Source organism: Triturus cristatus, chromosome 9 (assembly GCF_964204655.1).
Source record: "Triturus cristatus chromosome 9, aTriCri1.1, whole genome shotgun sequence".
Lineage (NCBI taxonomy): Eukaryota > Metazoa > Chordata > Amphibia > Caudata > Salamandridae > Triturus > Triturus cristatus.
This window is the reverse complement of record NC_140592.1, coordinates 190626327-190645720: the sequence shown is the minus strand read 5'-3', so window position 1 is coordinate 190645720 and position 19394 is coordinate 190626327. Positions and strand designations below refer to the sequence as shown.

The following is a 19394-nucleotide window of genomic DNA, read 5'->3' as shown; positions in this document are numbered from 1 at the left end:
TAATCTGGGCCAGGTACAAGGTGTACATGACAACTGTCTTGTCTCTGTTTTAACAGCTATCACTTTCAATAAGTACTTCTCAGTGCATTGCTATAATTGTAACATATTAATGTCAAAGCTTCCACATGTTTAAGAAGTACGCTTTATTGAATTTTGGAAAGTCTTTATCATGGGTTTCCTGATGTTTGTTGTATGATTTAAATAGCAAACATTTTCAGGGCTCGGTTTGTGCATGGGCTCTAGGATCCAAGCAAGACCCATGGCTTGACTTTGGTTCCGCTCTCCCTGTTAATTTGTCGGTATGCCCACCTCTACTGCCAAGTTGTCAATACCACGTAGCCAGCTCCTTCTTTTTAGCTAACAACATGTCTCAATGTGATCGTTGTGACTCCGGTTATTACCAGCGCTTTAAATGGACAGACATTTCTAATGGAAGACTACTGGTACGCTCCCATAAGAAATGTCTGTCCATTTACTATACTGCAACAATCTCAGCATTATGAGTGCTTCTGACTGAAGGGATCTAACTTGCTGTAGATGTTGCACTTTGGGTTCAGTTGGCAGCAATGCATGTCAAACTATGGGAAAATAATGCCTTCTGCTTCCCTTATTACAGGCCATCCTTATAATCATTTCACCTGTTTCTCTGACATACTGTGAGTGCGGCCACTTGGCTTTTTCTAACACTTGCTAAAAAAGGTTTCCCTTGTTCAAACATGTGCAGTGATTAAAGTAGGATGAAAAACACATAGGGATCGCTAAAAGGGGTATCGCAAAAGAAGCAAACTAGGAATACTTTTCAAGAGGCATGACTCATGTAATTAACGGTATGGCTTACATTTTAAGTAAAATCTCTTGCTTCTCACAGCAGGCCACCTGCAGAGTTGGTTAGCTCCCTTCTTAGTTTTCTATTATTGTATCCAGACATGGGTATGGATTACTTTAAGAGTTTTTGCAGTCATTGTTGAGAAATCGATTTGTATTTTTGCCTGTATTGTTAAGGACATGAATAAGAGAGCCCGATGTGAACCTGTTTCAGAGTCTGTTTTTAATTTCTGGGACCTGGCAGGATCCCTCTCACCTAAAACTCTGAATGTGCGCTTAAATAGGTTACCTATGCAACTCTGATGTTCATTTTTTTACTTGTAGGGTGGCACATTGCTCTTACCTTTCTATGGGTACTCAGTGGAAGAGTGGGATGCAATTTCTATTTTCGTGTATCCATGCCTTTATTGTATCAAATTGCTTTGTATACATTCTTAAGCATGGTGTTAACAGCTAATATCTATCTTGGTGATAATGCTGCTATCCTTAACCAGAAATGGAGACATCTGTGCCAGATTACTGACTAAATAGCGTTGTCTTTAGAATTTTGCTTACATGGGCTGAATATTTATCATATATCTTCGTGATCCTGTTATTTCTTCCTCATCCCACTACTTGCATATTGACTTGTCACCATTTCCCCCTGAATATAGGTGATCCAAGCACAAAAACAAAATAAGAACTTTCTCCTCCTTAACTCCTGCCCTCCTTCATTTCCTTTTTTCAACAGTCCAGGGTGCTATATAAGTATGAACTACCTGTTCAGCGTAAACATAGTTAGAATTTAAGTCGCACATAAAGAGTGAGGGAGGGTTGACTAGCACAGTAAAAGAATATTGCAGTAATTAAGATACCAAATAGGTAAAATATTCTAGAATTCTAGATTTAGAGTATGCACTATAGCAGCATGCCTTGCCAAAAATGGAAGATTAAATCATCTCTCCTGAATTTATAATGCACATCTAATTAGTTCAACAAACCAGGGTTTAAAACAAAGAAAAATACTTTAGAAATACAATTAAAAGCTTGATTGTACTAGCTGTGCTAAAAGTACTGTTGAAAGCTCACCTGTATCAAAGTACAGAAAACCCTTCTCCCACATATGTGACCTATATGTAACAATCAAAGTTAAATGTCCCTCCACCTTGGACTCCTACATCAAGACGGTCATAGCTCCACCTCTGAGTGTCCGCTTTGTAACCTCTCCCTAACTAATCATAAAGTCATGATTCTCAATCCTTCCAACCTTGTGCTGAATAAGGTCGACTGCCACGTCCCAATTGATGTACCTGTAGTATGTCATTCTTGTTACTCTTGTTCCTTTAAATACATGTATTCCATTTAGAGATTCTTTATTGCATTCCATTCTCCTATGTTCTGTCCCTCCACGACAGTTGCTGTTTGTGCCTATCTCTGCCAGCATCTCTGCTGAGGGCTCCCTTACTTTATGGCTTAGAAATAAATCTTCATACTGAAATATATTTGCAGCGACTTCAGAGCATTCCTTCTTCACCCCACACTACAATTTGGTACCAGGAGTGGGGTGACATCTTCCATAATTTTTTTTATGTGGTTTTGCCCAAGTCAAGGATTTTTTTTAACTTTACTGGAGCCCACCGGTTTTATGCTGTTCATCTCGACCCATCAAGATTTCTACAATTTATTCGGAAGGTGGGTCAGAAATGTAATTCGTCAAAAGGAATTAATTTGATTTTGCCTGAACTCACCGTTATCTGCCTCGTGCGACCTCTTCAAACATCAACATTCTTTTGGTTGCCATCACGTCCTCTTGGACTGTGAGCACTCGTAAGTTCCAGTTCCCTTCCGTTCCATTTCCGAAGGAATAGAGGAAGTCTGGCAGAGTACTCTGCATATTATGCCGACGTCATGAGTGCAGAGCGCAAAGCATTGTGGGAGTGCGCTGACATCATACGCAGAGCGGCAATTTTGGGTAAGTCGTGAAGTTATCTGCTAAATATCCGACTTCACCCCAACGTTTCTTTGTGATTTCAACGTTTGTTCTCTACGACTCCTCCTTTGTGCGACGCATCGGTGATTCGCACACCAGCAGCACTCTCACTTTCATTTTATTTTGTGGCCATTTTCAAGCTAATTCTGCATCTTCTAAACGCTGCATATTTCCTGCACCTTCTCCAACTAATGATGAGTGAGTGACTTCTTTGCCTTCATACTTTTGTTTCCCTACCAATCCATGCGCATCTCATTTAGTTCACTCTTATTACTTTTTATTTAACTCTCATTCTTGGAATTAATTATTACAATGGCATCTGCTCAAGGTGTTATCCTGCCTGCGCATTTCTTACAAAAACCAGGTAAACCAGAACTTAAATGGGTAGAATGGCTGAAGGATTTTGAGAAATACTTAACTGCGATCGATGCAGATGGCTACTCTCCCACAAGGAAATTAGCCCTGTTAATTAATCACTTAGGCGCCGCTGGTCGCAGGGTCTTTGACAATCTTCCACATTTTCCTTCACCAGTGTCTGAAGATGCTACATGGAACATTTTTATTGAAGCAAAGTTACGCATGGGGAAACTATACTGTTGGAGCCGGCCTCGTGGCGTGGTCCTGTTCCCCCTCGCTAAGCCGCACGAGGTCCCATGCACCTCGGGGCTCCTCCATTTTGGACTGTACGTGACTCTACGTAACCACCTACGTGACCCCGCTCCACCCGGCCTCGTTCCCAGCGAGGCCCGACATCAGGGCGCCAACCCCTGGCCAGGGGGATACCACGTGAACACCTCCCCACTCCCGGCGGAGGGCAGTATCGATGGGACCCCCAACCGTCCTTCCACACCTAGGTGCGATCGCCCCACAGCTCTCTTGGGCCTGGCGCCTCTCCTGCTGGGCGTCTGGCCGCTCCCGATCCGGCCTCTCCGCCCCCCCGGGCGCAAGGGTCCGGACATCAAAGGGCTCCAGACCTATATCTGGGGCGACCCGGCAACAAGACAGTAGTTGTATCCCGGAGTCCAGAGCCCTGCTGATCGGATCGCGGCTGACCCTACGGAAAAAGACTCATCGTGAAACTACACTCCGAGCCCTGCTGACGACGTCGCGGCTCCATCGTGCTTAAAAGACCTTCACGAACCTTTGGGGCCCTGCTGACGCTGTCGCGGCCCGACCTTGTTGAACTTACCATCAGAGCCCAGCTGACCTCGTCGCGGCTCGACCGAAGCGGACCTACCACCGGAGCCCTGCTGACTGTGTCGCGGCTTGACCCAAGCGGAACTACCACCCGAGCCCTGCAGACGCCGTCGCGGCTCCCCACGTCCGAGCTGCTTTGAGACCAGCACGCAAGGTCTGGCGCAGTGCCTCCCCGTACCAGGCTGGTACTAAGACTGTCCCGCTACCCTACCCCCACAAAGACATTGAGACTCTTCTGGATCACTCGATCCCCCTGTAAATATATTGAATGTGCTACCATTGATAAAGTACCAAGATAAGCAACTGATACGGAGTCCTGTGTAGTGGTGTTACTGGGCCTAGTACGATCACAGGAGAAGGACCTCTCCTAGGAGGCTTCTCGGCGGCCCTCGGCTATAACTTTGCGGTAGGAAGGTGCCCCGGAGTAGTCCCCCCCCCCCCCCCCCCCCCCCCCCCGACTCCCCGGTGGTCCTCCCTCCAACATTTGGTGGCCAGCGACGGGATCCGAGCCAGACGCAATCGTACAGGCAAGTAACGCACCCACTACCTAACCAGACGGAAAGAAGGGAACCATGAACGGCCAAGAAGCAACCGTGGCCGCAACCTTCCAACCGGAAAGGCTGGAAGAATACACCCACAAAGAACTGAAACAATTCTGCAAGGACAAAGGGATCCCAACCACAGGATTGGGCACCAAGGAAGAAATGCAGAAAGCCCTGAAAGCCTGGGCAGAATCCGAGACCACTCCACCCCGAGCCGAAGGGACCTCGGCCCGGGACGGAAACCGGCCACCGACCATGACCCCGACAGATGGGGGGCGAAGCATCCCAGAAGCCGGCCTATCCCACGAAGAAATGCAAGAACGGGAGAGGGTCCGGACACACGAAATGGACCTCGCACGACTCCGGCTGGACGGTGAACTCCTGCTGGCGGAGAAGAAACTAGCCTTGGAGCAGCTACGGCTGCAGGAGGAAATCGAAGAAAAGAAACGGCATCGAGAACTAGAAGAGAAACGGCTAACCCTCGAGCACGAGAGGGGCCTCAAGGAACTCGAACTAAAATCCAAAACGGGGGAGACCAGCACCCCCGGGGCACGGGACGCTCTGCCACTGACCGAACCAAAGGTTCATATCCCCAAGGATGTCGTCAAGGAATACTACAAAAACGACGACATCCAGCAGTGGTTCCGAGCCTACGAGGTTGCCATGACCTCCCATCGGGTACCCCGGAAGGATTGGGGTGCCGGCCTATGGGGGAGGTTCCTCAGCGAGGGCCGGGATACCCTGCTGCAACTCCCCGACGCGGTGATGACATCATACGACCACATGAAAGAAGCCCTACTCACACGCTACGGACTATCAGCCGAGATGTACCGGCAGCGCTTCCGGGACTGCAAGAAGCTCCCCGGTACCACATGGGTCGAATACGTGGACTTCTTCAGCCGGGCCTTTGAAGGGTGGATAAAAGGGAGCAAGGTCACCTCGTACAACGAACTGTTCGACCTCATTGTCTGGGAGCACCTCGCCAACAACTGCTTTGTGGAACTAAGGCAACACCTCCTGGACAGTAAGCTGACCGAGCCCCGGAAGCTCGCCGCCGAAGCCAACCGATGGGTCAACACCCGGGTCCCCCGGAACCCCGTGGGGGACTACCAACGGAGTACCACGGGACCTCCTCGCCAGCGGGGCGGAGGAGGGGGGTCCCACCGCAGTCGAGAATTCCCGGCTGGGCCGCCCAGAAGCCCGCCACGAGGCCAAGCCGCCAACCACACGTCCCCGACCCTGGTCCGAAGAGGGACCCCCATCGCCAGGCCTGGACCACGACCAACAGTGACCTGCTTCGGCTGCCAACAGACAGGCCACTATGCGAGTGACCCGGCCTGCCCCGTGAACCGACGGAACGGAACCGCTGGGCCCCCTCCCCGACATATAGCCGCCGCAGCCCTGGGGGAAGGAGAGGAAGAGGAGGAAAACCGCGAGGGTGGGCCCCCCGAGTGGTAACCAGCTGCCATGTCCCTCGTATGCCTGGGCCCCCAAGAAATGGTGCCCCGAGCTGCCATCCCAAGCAACACCCAGAAGTACCAGCAGTGGGTCACCATTAATGGACAACGGGCCGAAGCCTTCCGGGACACTGGGGCCAGTGTGACCGCTGTCTGCTGCCACCTGGTGACCCCCGAACAAATCCTGCCTCATGTCCTATGCCCTGTCCGGACCGCGGACAACACCGAAAGCATGTGCCGGATGGCCAGGATCCCCTTCGAGTGGGGAGGAGTGTCAGGCACTCTAAAAGTAACTGTCCGCGACGACGCCCCGGTGGACTGCCTCCTGGGGAACGACCTAGAGAGCTCCCCCTGGACCCAGGTGGAGCGCTGAGAGCATCTGGGGATGCTAGGGCTGCCCGAGTGGGCCTGCGCCACCACCCGGTCCATGACCGCCCAACCAGCCGCTGCCGCGGCCCCCGACGAGCCTACGGGTCAAGAACTGCCACCCTCATCCGGCACGGAGGAACCTGACGATGAGGCCGGACCCTCCGAACTTTCCCCCGACGAGGCCGCCTCCCTCAGCGAGATCCCCGAGCTGGCCCAGTGGCGCCACGACGGGGGCCCCACCCGCGAACAATTCCAGCGAGAGCAGAAGGCCTGCCCATCCCTCGAGGGGGCCCGACAGCAAGCGGCCGCCCAGGCCTCGGGGGACCCCACGGGAACCCACTGGATCTATTGGGACAATGACTTATTGTATAGCGAGCAGAAAGTCGCCGAACTAGGAGCCGGCCGGGTGTTGGTGGTTCCCCTCCGATTCCGAGAGTTCCTCCTGAACCTGGCGCATGACGTGCCCCTCGCCGGACACCTCGGGCGAGACGAAACTTACAGCCGCCTAGTGACCCATTTCTACTGGCCCCGAATGCGGAGAGACGTGGACCACCACTGCCGGTCCTGCCCGACCTGCCAAGCTAGCGGAAAGACTGGGGGACGAGTCAAGGCCCCCCTCCAACCGTTTCCGGCCGTCCACACCCCGTTCGAACGCGTAGGGATCGACATCGTGGGGCCCCTCGACCCCCGAACCGCCCTGGGACACCGCTTCATCCTGGTACTGGTCGACCACGCCACCCGATACCCCGAGGCCATCCCACTCCGCACTGTGACAGCTCCAGTGGTGGGCCGGGCCCTGATGGGCATCTTCTCCAGGGTGGGGTTCCCCCGAGAAGTGGTGAGCGACAGGGGTACAAATTTTATTTCGAGGTACATGAGATCCCTCTGGCAACAATGTGGGGTCACCTACAAATTCACCACCCCTTACCACCCCCAGGGGAACGGACTGGTCGAGCGGTTCAACAGAACCTTGAAGGGGATGATCAAGGGCCTGGAGGAGCCCCTGAGGAGGAGATGGGACGTCCTGCTGCCCTGCCTCCTGTTCGCCTATCGAGAGGTACCACAGAAATCCCTGGGCTTCAGCCCCTTCGAACTATTGTATGGGCACCCCGTCCGAGGGCCCCTCAGCCTGATCAAAGAGGGCTGGGAGGCGAACGTCCAAGATGCCCCCCCCCCGACGTCTACCGGTACCTCCTGACCCTGCGGAACCAGACTCGGAAGTTCCGGGCCCTGGCAGAAGCCAACCTCGAAGCCACTTTGCCCGAACTGAACTAAGCCTGCTGCTGGCTACCGACGATGGGGGCGAAAGCGACTCCGAGCCCCTACCAAACCTCCTGGGGTCCTCGGGCCAAGACGGCTCCTTGGAGGGCGTCCACCTCTCCGCCACCCTGACACCAGAACAGCGCCATGACTGCCGGAAGCTGCTGCAACCCTTCGCTGCCCTCTTCTCTCTCACGCCCGGGGTGACCCCCTGGTGCGTCCACGACGTGGACACCGGGGACAGCCCCCCTGTGCGACACCGCGCCTTCAGAGTACCCGACCGAGTCCGAGCCTGCATACAGACCGAGGTCTCCAAGATGCTCGCCCTCGGAGTCATCGAGCCATCCGACAGCCCGTGGGCCAGCCCTGTGGTCTTGGTGCCGAAGGCCGCCGCCCCCGGCACCCCCCCGGAACTTAGATTTTGTGTAGACTACCGGGGCCTGAACGCAGTCACCAAGACCGACGCCCACCCCCTGCCACGGGCAGACGAGCTGATCGATCGCTTAGGGGCCGCCCGCTACCTAAGCACCTTTGATCTCACCGCTGGGTACTGGCAGATCAAGCTCACCCCCCGGCGCCCAGGAACGATCCGCTTTTTCCACCCCCGATGGGCACTACCACTTTCGGGTGATGCCCTTCGGTATGAAGAACGCCCCAGCGACCTTCCAGAGGCTGGTGAACAAGGTCCTGGGCGGGCTAGAAGCTTTCAGCGCGGCCTACCTCGACGACATTGCCGTCTTCAGCAACCACTGGGCCGCGCACCTAGGACACCTCGGAGAAGTCCTGGCCGCTCTCCAAAGGGCCGGGCTCACGATTAAGGCCAGCAAGTGCCAGATCAGTCAAGGAACTGTGACCTATCTGGGCCACCAGGTGGGGAGTGGCCAGGTGGCGCCCCTCCAGTTAAAGGTCGATGCCATCCAGGCGTGGGAGCCCCCCGCAACCCAAACCGCTGTCCGGGCCTTCTTAGGCCTCACAGGCTACTACCGGCGATTTATTAAGGATTATGGCAGTATTGTGGGGCCCCTCACAGAGCTCACTTCCAAGAAACAGCCCAAGGCGGTGCACTGGACGCCCCGCTGTCAGACCGCTTTTGAAGCCCTCAAGGCGGCCATGTGTGCTGCCCCTGTGCTACAGGCCCCTGACTACAGTAAGGAATTTGTGTTTCAGACCGATGCCTCGGAGTACGGGGTCGGGGCGGTCCTCTCCCAGATGGACACCGAGGGCCACGACCGACCTGTGCCCTTCATCAGCCGCCGACTGCTGCCACGAGAACAGAGGTGGAGCACCATTGAGCGGGAAGCCTTCGCCGTGGTATGGGCTCTCAAGAAGCTCCGGCCCTACCTTTTCGGCACCCACTTCAGAGTCCAAACTGACCACCGGCCCTTGCGGTGGCTAATGCAAATGCGGGGCGAGAACCCCAAGTTGTTGCGATGGTCCATCTCGCTGCAAGGGATGGACTTCACCGTGGAGCACCGGCCCGGCAACGACCACGCCAATGCCGACGGCCTGTCCAGATTCTTCTGCCTCGGCGAGGAGAACCCCCAAGGAGATGGGTGACTCTCCCTGCCTTCAGCTGGGGGGGACGCGTGTTGGAGCCTGCCTCGTGGCGTGGTCCTGTTCCCCCTCGCTAAGCCGCACGAGGTCCCATGCACCTCGGGGCTCCTCCATTTTGGACTGTACGTGACTCTACGTGACCCCGCTCCACCCGGTCTCGGTCCCAGCGAGGCCCGACATCAGGGCGCCAACCCTTGGCCAGGGGGATACCACGTGAACACCTCCCCACTCCTGGCGGAGGGCAGTATCGATGGGACCCCCAACCGTCCTTCCACACCTAGGTGCGATCGCCCCACAGCTCTCTTGGGCCTGGCGCCTCTCCTGCTGGGCGTCTGGCCACTCCCGATCCGGCCTCTCCGCCCCCCCGGGCGCAAGGGTCCGGACATCAAAGGGCTCCAGACCTATATCTGGGGCGACCCGGCAACAAGACAGTAGTTGTATCCCGGAGTCCAGAGCCCTGCTGATCGGATCGCGGCTGACCCTACGGAGAAAGACTCATCCTGAAACTACACTCCGAGCCCTGCTGACGACGTCGCGGCTCCATCGTGCTTAAAAGACCTTCACGAACCTTTGGGGCCCTGCTGACGCTGTCGCGGCCCGACCTTGTTGAACTTACCATCAGAGCCCAGCTGACCTCGTCGAGGCTCGACCGAAGCGGACCTACCACCGGAGCCCTGCTGACTGTGTCACGGCTCGACCCAAGCGGAACTACCACCCGAGCCCTGCAGACGCCGTCGCAGCTCCCCACGTCCGAGCTGCTTTGAGACCAGCACTCAAGGTCTGGCGCAGAGCCTCCCCGTACCAGGCTGGTACTAAGACTGTCCCGCTACCCTACCCCCACAAAGACATTGAGACTCTTCTGGATCACTCGATCCCCCTGTAAATATATTGAATGTGCTACCATTGATAAAGTACCAAGATAAGCAACTGATACGGAGTCCTGTGTAGTGGTGTTACTGGGCCTAGTACGATCACAGGAGAAGGACCTCTCCTAGGAGGCTTCTCGGCGGCGCTCGGCTATAACTTTGCGGTAGGAAGGTGCCCCGGAGTAGCCCCCCCGGCTCCCCGGTGGTCCTCCCTCCAACATATACTCTGACTCAACAAGTGTTCTTTTAGAGAGATTTAATTTTGCAATGTGCAAACAATCCTCAGAGGAATCTGTAGAAGATTATATATCAAGTTTAAGAGTTCTAGCAGAAAAATGTGATTTTGGTTCTAATGTTGACACCTATATAAGGGATCTGTTTGTGTTCTATTGTCACTCCAAAAAAATACAAGAACGTCTCCTTACTTCTTGCAACCCGACTTTGGCTGAAACAATTGATATCGCTAAAAGTATCGAGAGATCAATTGTCACATTCAAAGTTTTATCCAGTAATCAACCCCTTACTTTTTCTACTCAAAATACCACACAGACTGTTACCTCTGATATCCCTCAAACTATGAATTTTGTTTCTGAAGGAAATACTATTTGTGCTATAAATTCGAAACAAAATTCTGAAAGAAAATGTATTAGAAGTCAACCCACAAGGACCCAATTAATTTGTTTCCGGTGTGGTTCAAGAAACCATATAGGAAACAATCCTGCTTATCCTGCATTAGGGAAAAAAGGTGTTAGATGTCAGAAATTTAGACATTTTCAAAGTGTATGCAACAAAAGAACCAACACTGTTTTCAATAGCAACTCTAACAGAGTCAGAATTGCAAATGTTTCTGTAGACACACCTGAAGTTCAAGAGTGCACTTCCCAATTTACTAACATTGTAGTTGCGATTGATGTCCCTGAGTGTTCTGACAAGCCTATCAAAGGGCCGTTTATTGATATATCTATTGATAACAATATTATTCCTGCCATGGCAGATTCAGTTGCCCTGGTCACCATCCTTACAGACACTACATTTTACGAGCTATGGCCTAACAGTGTACCATTAATTGCTCCAGACATTAACCCAAAAGCTTTTGGCGAGCAAGATATTGATTTAGTAGGATATTTTTGGGACATACTTGCGTGCCTAGGCAGATCAATCAAAACAAAAGTATATGTAGCAGTCAAAGGAAGAAATATCATAGGATGGAAGGACCTTGCTCTTTTAGGCATCATTCTGCGTCCCGGACAAGATCCTCCCATCATACTGGGTGAACTACCCTCCAGTATATTATCTATTAGTGATCAGGACTCCGTTGTTGATAAATTTGTACTATCTTTTCCCAATGTGTTTAAGAATTCAGTTGGCACAGTCAAAGGATTTGAACATACTATTCTATTGAAGAAAAATGCCATTCCCATAGTGCATAAAGTTAGGCCTATTTCCCTCAGTGTCAGAGATGATCTAAAAACTCTTTTAACCAATCTGAAGGTATTATTGCCCCTGTGGATGCCTCTGAATGGATTTCCCCGGTAGTTTTGCAGGAAAAAAAAGACAGGCGATCTCAGGCTATGTGTTGACCTAAGATCTCTCAATCAAAACATCCTGGTTGATTGTCACCCTTTACCACATATACATGAAATGTTAGCCAATATTGGTAAATCTACATTTTTCTCCACCATTGATTTACATTCGGCCTATGACCAAATCCAACTCTCATCTAATTCCCGACTACTCACTGCTTTTGTGACGCCCTTTGGTGCCTTTAAATACTTGTGATTACCTTTTGGCCTCGCATTAGCTGCGAGCATTTTCCAAAAGCTCATGGACAATCTCTTCGGTGAATTGACTCAAGTACAGGCATTTCAAGATGACATCTTAATCCACACGGAAACCAAAGAGGAGCACTTACTTATCCTCAACAAAGTATTCTCTATTTTGCTAAATAAGCTCATGACCATAAAAGCCAACAAATGTAAATTAATTGTTTGTGAAGTTGAATACCTAGGCAAGGTATCAAACCCAAATTTTGCAACACTGAAGCTATACGCGATGCTCCCCCTCCGACTGATAAAGACGCTTTGTTTTCTTTCCTTGGCCTTTGTGAATAGTACACCAGGTTTGTTCCTGTCTATGCTCAGTTAATACAACCATTAAGATGTCTACTAAAGAAAGGTTGCAACTTTGTTTGGTCTGACACACTTCAAGAGATTTTCGAAAAAGTGAAACTTTTAGTCATAAATGCGCCTGCATTACACCCTTTCGTTCCAAAAGCCAGTCCTTTCATGTTAGTGGATGCTAGCCAAAAATGCCTCGGGGCAGTGTTTGGCCAGTGGGTGGATGGTAAAGAGAGTACCATTGCCTTCGCATCCCGTGCCTTAACACCCACCGAATGCAACTATAGTACTATTGAACGTGAGGCTCTTGCCATTGTTTGGTCTGTTCAGAAGTTCAAAACATATATTTGGGGAGTTCCTTGTGAAGTATTCACTGACCACAAACCATTGGTGTCTCTACTTTCAGGTAATGGTTTAGGCAAATCGTCTGCTAGACTAGTAAGACTACTCTCAAAATTACAAGAGTACAACCTTATGATTAAATACATTCAAGGAGGGAAAAATGTACGTGCAGACTGTCTTTCTCGTATTCCACTTCCGGATTGTAGTGAAGGCGAGGACCGTTTTCATAAAGACTGTGTTGTTGGTTTAATTGATGCTGTGGCTATGTGTTCTAACCACATCACTCAAGATGAATGGGCATCTGCTATGGCACTAGATGAGACTCTTAAAAATGTAGAAATCTACCTCAAAACTAAATGGCCCAATACCAAAAGTCTTATTAATGAGTTGAAATTTTTGCACAAATCAGTGAGGAACTGTCATTTGAAAATGGGGTTTGTGTCAGGGATGGACTTTTTGTTCCTCCAACTGCGTTAAGAAATAAAATCATTAATATTGCTCATGAGGGTCATTTAGGCATTTCTGCAACTTGTAAGAAACTTAAAAGTAGTTATTGGTGGCCAAGCTTAGACAAACAAGTAAGTCTTTTTTATAGAGAATTGTCCCACCTGTGTTGTTTCTGATAAACACTGGAAAACTAACAAAAAACCCTTATTTCCTGTGCCATTTCCTGATCTTCCTTGGGATAAAATTGCGTTGAACTTTTCAGGTCCATTCACTTTACTACCATCAGACAAAAGATATTGTATTGTTGCCATTGATTACCATTCAAAATGGATTTACTCCTTTGTGCAAGCAGCGAATTCTGCTACAGTCATATCTTTTCTACAAAATATTTTTAAAATTGAAGGTGCTCCAAATTGTGTTACTGACAATGGCCAACCTTTTATCTCTAGTCAAGTTACCAATTTCTTACAAAGTCATGAAGTACAACATTACCAAGTTGCTTTGTACAGCCCTTATTCAAATGGACTTGTTGAGAGAGCAAACTGGTTCATAAAAGAAGGAGTTCAAACTGCTCTCGCATCTAATGTTGATGTTGCTGTTTTTTTACAAAGTAAAATATGGGCATATCTCAATACACCCCATTCTACTACTAATGTTACACCGTTTTAGGCTCTCAGATGCAGAAAAGCTAAGTCTAAACTTATGCCTAAATGGTTCAGCAATTTAGCTGCAGGGTCTGATTTGGAAAAGAAAAGAAATGTGATAACAGATCTTCAAACTACCAAAAATACTGTTGAAAATAAACAGTTACTACAAAAGAGATTTTATGATGGTGGATCTAAATTTCACCATATTGATCTCAAAGTTAACGATTGGGTTCTCATTAAGAAACCTTATAAATTGTGTAAAGGTCAATCTAGGTTTACTTTGCCTGTTCGTGTTATTAGAGTTACTAAACCATCTGTTCTTTTAGAAAACAGAGGATGGTGGAGTAAGAACAATGTTGTCAAGGTTACCAAATCTCAAGTTCAAATTTTTAACAAACTATATGCCAACAGAGAAGATGAAAATGATTCTGATTTCACTTTTGGTCCTGGTTTTGACATTACACATTTTGAATCTGATAATTTTGCTACACCCACTCTTAATTCCCCTCCATGTTCCCCAAGGGATATTTTGCCTTCTCAAACTTCTTCCAATGAGGGAGTTGTACGCAACCAACGTAATTGTAAATTGCCCATCAAATTTCAAGATTATGTGCTATTTTAATTTGTGTTAATGGGGGGGTATGTAGTATGTCATTCTTGTTACTCCTGTTCCTTTAAATACATGTATTCCATTTAGAGAATCTTTATTGCATTCCATTCTCCTATGTTCTGTCCCTCCACAACAGTTGCTGTTGGTGCCTATCTCTGCCAGCATCTCTGCCGTGGGCTCCCTTACTTTATGGCTTAGAAATAAATCTTCTTACTGAAATATATTTGCGGAGACTTCAGAGCATTCCTTCTTCACCCCCACACTACAGTGCCTTCCCATAACTCACACATTATCTGCTGCATGCTAATAAACACCAGATCACTTATAAAAAACAAGGACTTGCAGTGCAATAGGTCGCACATTTGCGAGAGTTTCAACTATTGGCATTGTGTGGTAGATGAAGGAGCCGGACAAGGTAGGTTGATTAGAAGATCCTTTATTTGAGAGCAGATGTAGAGGAGAGCGGACTCTTCCAAGCAGGAGTCAGGAGTCTAACTGCTTTGGAACAGAACACCCACTCAAGAGGAAACATAGAATAGGAATGTATGAGCATTCTTATACATGTACATTCTTAGAAAAACTAGACCATGTACTACGCATCTTCTTCCTTTCCAAAGACAAAATGAAAGACTTGTCAGGGGGTAAAGAGGAAGACAGGGAGAGAAAGAGTAGGAGAGAGGGAAAGACAAAGAAAGGCAAATTAACAGACAAATTATACATGTACATTCTTAGGAAGACTAGACCATGTACTAAGCATTGTAAATGATAATGCCTTTTGTTTATGTGTTTTATAAACCTGCAAGCGGCATTTACCCACCGCTTGCAGGTTTTGTAAACACATAAATAAAAGGCATTATAATTTACAGGGCCAATAGATCACTCTCGCAAATGCGAGACCTATTGCACTCTGTGTGTACACTGTGTGTGCGCAGGCTCTGTGTGTGTGTGTACGCTCTGTGTGTGTGTACGCTCTGTGTGCACTCACTCTGTGTGCACTCACTCTGTGTGCACTCACTCTGTGTGCACACACTGAGTGTGTGCGCACGCTGTCTGTGCGTGAACGTGTGCCTCTGTCTGGGTATAGTAGAGCAGACCCAGTGGATGGCTAAGGGCCCATTGTCCACCAAGACCGAGCTTCCGGCACAGCACTGGGTAATGTTACAGCAGAGATGCACTGGAGGAGTCCTTGTACCCGCCTCAGGTAGAGACAAGCCAGTCCTGGAGTGTAGAAAGCTAGCCTGCGAGGTGGGTTAACATGGGCTCTGTAACGTGCCTGGAGGCAGAGAGAATAGTGCTTGGTGTAAACATTGTTTGCCAAAGTGTATTTGTAACAGTGATTTGTTGGGATTTGTATCCATGACTGCATGCATGGTTAACTAGTTGAGGTACAACAACGACATAGCTACATGTATTATTATGCCTCGAAGGTTACTGTGCAAAAATATTACGACGGTTGAGGCGCATCATCTAGAATCCAACATCTTTCAATATTCTACTGAGATTCCAACGTTAACATTACCCACTTTTAAAGCATACTATATGAATGCTTAAATGTGCCTCGTTTTAATGTGATAATGTCCACCGTTATATAGATTTGCAGAAACCTACATAATCAAATAAAGCTTGTTTGGAAGATAAAGGTATCTGCCAAAGTACGAATCGTGGTATATCCATTTGCAGACATTCCCTCTCTGGCTGTCTGACTGGTCTCATAATTTCACCATTGGAAGGTTTAAACAAAGAAAAAACTCAGCAGTATTGAATTTCTATGATGGATAATACGTAACAAAAAAAACCACATACACTCTAGCACTGTAAGCTATACCCCTGCTAGCATTAAACTCACCACTTGATTATTGGTCGTCTTTCCCTTAGAAGAAAAAAAAAATGTGTGCCCATCATCCAAAACCTCAAACCTCGGATGAAAGTATTGCTTTTATAAGAGAAAAACAGGGTGTGCATAGGTTGATACAGATCCTATGCTACACGGTTTATATAAAGGACTTTAGCTTTTTCTGTAAGATAACTAATATGACTAATCAAAAGCACCCTACACACAAAAGGCGAGAATTGTTTTGTTACTTAGTCTAGTGACTGTTCAACGGCTGGTATGCTGCAAGCAACAATATTGCCTCAAGAAAACCACGAGAGCGAGGCAGAAGCGAGTGTGTGCCTGTTATGTTGGGGAAAGACATGCTGAGTGTTAGAGCAGTTCTGGCTGAAATGCTTCCATATGTGAAACCGTGTTTTCAGTACGGATTGGAACACTTTTCATTTCTAAATGCCGGAGTGCTTTCCGAAAACAGACAGGACCACATGCTGGGGGTGCTGATATGCTGCAAAGGTAATGCAGCTTTTCAAGCGATGTGGCTAAAAATGGGGCCACGGGAAGAATTTCCTTACTGTGATATACAACCGAAAATGCAAACTGCCATCTTAGAATGAACAAAATCATGTTTGTCGAGCAATAAAAATCTGGTTGGACATAACGCAGTACGATAACACCCCTCAAAAGTACTAATTTAAAATTAACCTGCAGAGCCTTCGCTGGGGATGGTATCAGTGATATATTTCCGACTGAAGAAGCAGAGCATTACTCCAGGGCCTCTCTCCCATTTGGCTGCTGCAACTAAGTCACTGACGTGTCCCTCGGCAATCACTGAATTCGGTACGAGGGTCATAAGATTTTTTTAATATAACAGCTGGTAGTGCTAACAGCACATGGAGGCTCAGGCCACTGCGAGCAGCAGGCAGCGCTGAGGCTCTCCTCTACGAGCCGAGCACCATTATTGCAAAGCTGTCCTGTAAACCAGCCAACTTCCTTCCACAGTAACAAACTAGCCGCTCTGGCAGCAGGACGTGATGTCTTGCCGTTTTGCCATGTCTCCCACTGTGGTGGCTGGAGGTGGTATTCCTGCTCGTCTTGGCATCCCCCTCGCTCGCACACTGTAGGCGGGTAGTTTGAAGCACCCGACTGCAGAAGCCTTTCTGAAGTCGGAAATAAAAGGAGGGCCTGGCTGCAAAGCAGAGATAAGAATGGACGCTGGGAGCAGAGCACACGCACCCGGGAAAACAGGTGTACTGAGCACTTACCCTGGCGATGGTGAGAGGCTGGTCAAAGTTCTTTCCACCGATGAGCTTGAAGCCCCAGGGTCCGGGCCCTCGATAACGATACGGATCATGCCGGACATGCTGCTTTAACTTTACAATAGCTGCTGCCCACACAGCACTCGCAGGGTGGGCCGGCAGCTATTCTTAAAGTGAAAGCGCAATGCCGAATGGAAAAATATTTTTAGTGCTTACCGACTAGTTAAAGGAGACAGTGTAACGCCGCAAGTAAAAGATCCAGTCCGGATGGGCCGTCCCAAAACGAGACAGGGCGGTAACAAGGAGGGACTAAGAAGCCTCATTTACAATCGAAAGCCAGCGTTTAGCATGGACGATGACGCAAGCCAATGAAAACAAGGGGAGGGGCTTACACTCGACTTCTGAAATCTCCTCTAAGACAATATGTCTCGCAGAGCGCGCAGTGCATGCACGCCGCAACGCTAGAGACCTAATAAAGTTGAATTTGCCGTTTTTTTTTTGTTTTTTTTTAAAATAATAAATTTTTTTGATATTTATTTATTTTTTATTTCTTTTTTTAAAGAGTTTTTTTTTTTTTGTGTTGTGTCTAAGACCCTGCTGTAGCTTTCATAACCGAAACGTGAAACGTGGGCAGACCCTTCATCTGGCCAAGACCTAGTGTCAGCAATTCTGGCCGGCTATTGCATCTTTAGGCTGGACTGCAAGGAGGAGCGGGCGGAGATCTAACGGTAATCTATCATGACCACCTTAGAGCCATGTTCCCCTCAATTCCTCCCAACTTTGAATGCGAAGTACTGACATTCAAATTGGAACTCAGTAAAAACTATTCATTTAACACCCTACTTGTTTATTGCCCTCCCCCCACCCTTCCCCGGCCCAAGAGCAACCTACGCCCAAACCTTTAGCCAGCTAATGGAAACTAAAGTAACTTTCTCAGATTATTAAGTCTTTGGGGATTTTATTTCCATCTGATGGCTAGCCTAGGCCTAGATCAGTAATTAAGAGCCTTACTCATTCGGAAGGTCACCTGCTGGATGGGATATTCACTGACAACCCACTACCACACTTATGGTCTAGTCACATGGCGTTTATGTTCAATGTGGAAATACCGACTAAACCTTTGATGTCTAACATGCCTAGCTTCAATAGATTACAACATCCTTGGCACAATATAGATGCAACCACACTAAACTCGACACTGGAGCAAGCTCTGCCTATAGCCCCCAACAATCTAGATATTACCACCACGGAGTATCATAATTGGATTAACTTCACAGTAAATGTATTAGCACAGGAAAAAAGCCCCAAAAAGACGTAGAACCACTCCTTCTGAGCCCTAGTCCTCCGTAGGACTTAGACTCCAAAAACAAATCTGCGGCAGTCAAGAATGCAGGTGGAGACTAGACTATGATACCACAGAGAGAGAAACTTAAGGATGCACTAGTGGTACATACTAAGAAATAATTCAAAAAGAAAAAATGCAATGTGTCAGACACAAGATCGAGGAATCCAAAATTTCCTCTAAGGAGTTGTTCACCTCGGTAAAGAAACTAGCAACCATTCCTGATAAAAAGCACAACATGACCAGTCAATCCCTTTGTAATTTGTTGACCTCCTTCTTTCTAGCCAAAGTTAAAGACACGTACAACACCTTCTTGGCCAATAATCGTCAATCTTCTCTTTCTTGGGTCAGAGCAGGTCATTTCTATGTTCTTGAGCCATGTAATTTATCTCCGGGTCTTTCTGAAGGACGGGGCCTTCTAGGGCCACGTGGGTACTTATGACCACCTGCTCTGCCTTCCCAAATGAAGAGTCGATCAGACAGTAGAGAATGAAAACTTACGTATTTATTGTTATTTTCTGCAGAGGAGCCCAATCAGACCATCACCATAAGATGTCGAGGGGACTGGTTGGCCAACATCCGCTAATTCAAGATAACCCTTCAGGAGACTTCGGCCACGCCTCTGGTGGAAAAGTACCGGTCTGAGTCAGACACGAACAAAGGAGGTACAGAGAGATGAGCTAACACCTGCCAGATGGGTATGCTATCAGTGACCCAAGGCCACTGTGCCGAGTCTCAGCGTCTCTTAACATGAAAGCAGAGC

At 48.6% G+C, this 19394-nt stretch overlaps 1 protein-coding gene across 8 annotated transcripts in view; it reads left to right on the top strand.

Annotated features, from left to right (window-relative positions):
* Nucleotides 1-19394, top strand: part of CEP15 (centrosomal protein 15) — a 281589-nt gene that overhangs the window by 142737 nt on the left and 119458 nt on the right. The window contains exon 2 of one of the 8 annotated variants that reach the window (XM_085627571.1): nucleotides 19156-19296. The exons of 6 other annotated variants lie outside the window; for them this stretch is intronic. The gene's annotated coding sequence lies outside the window, so the exon portion shown is untranslated. Of the gene's footprint in view, nucleotides 1-19155; nucleotides 19330-19394 lie in introns of all 8 variants that reach the window. One more of the 8 variants, XM_085627573.1, reaches the window with a different exon arrangement.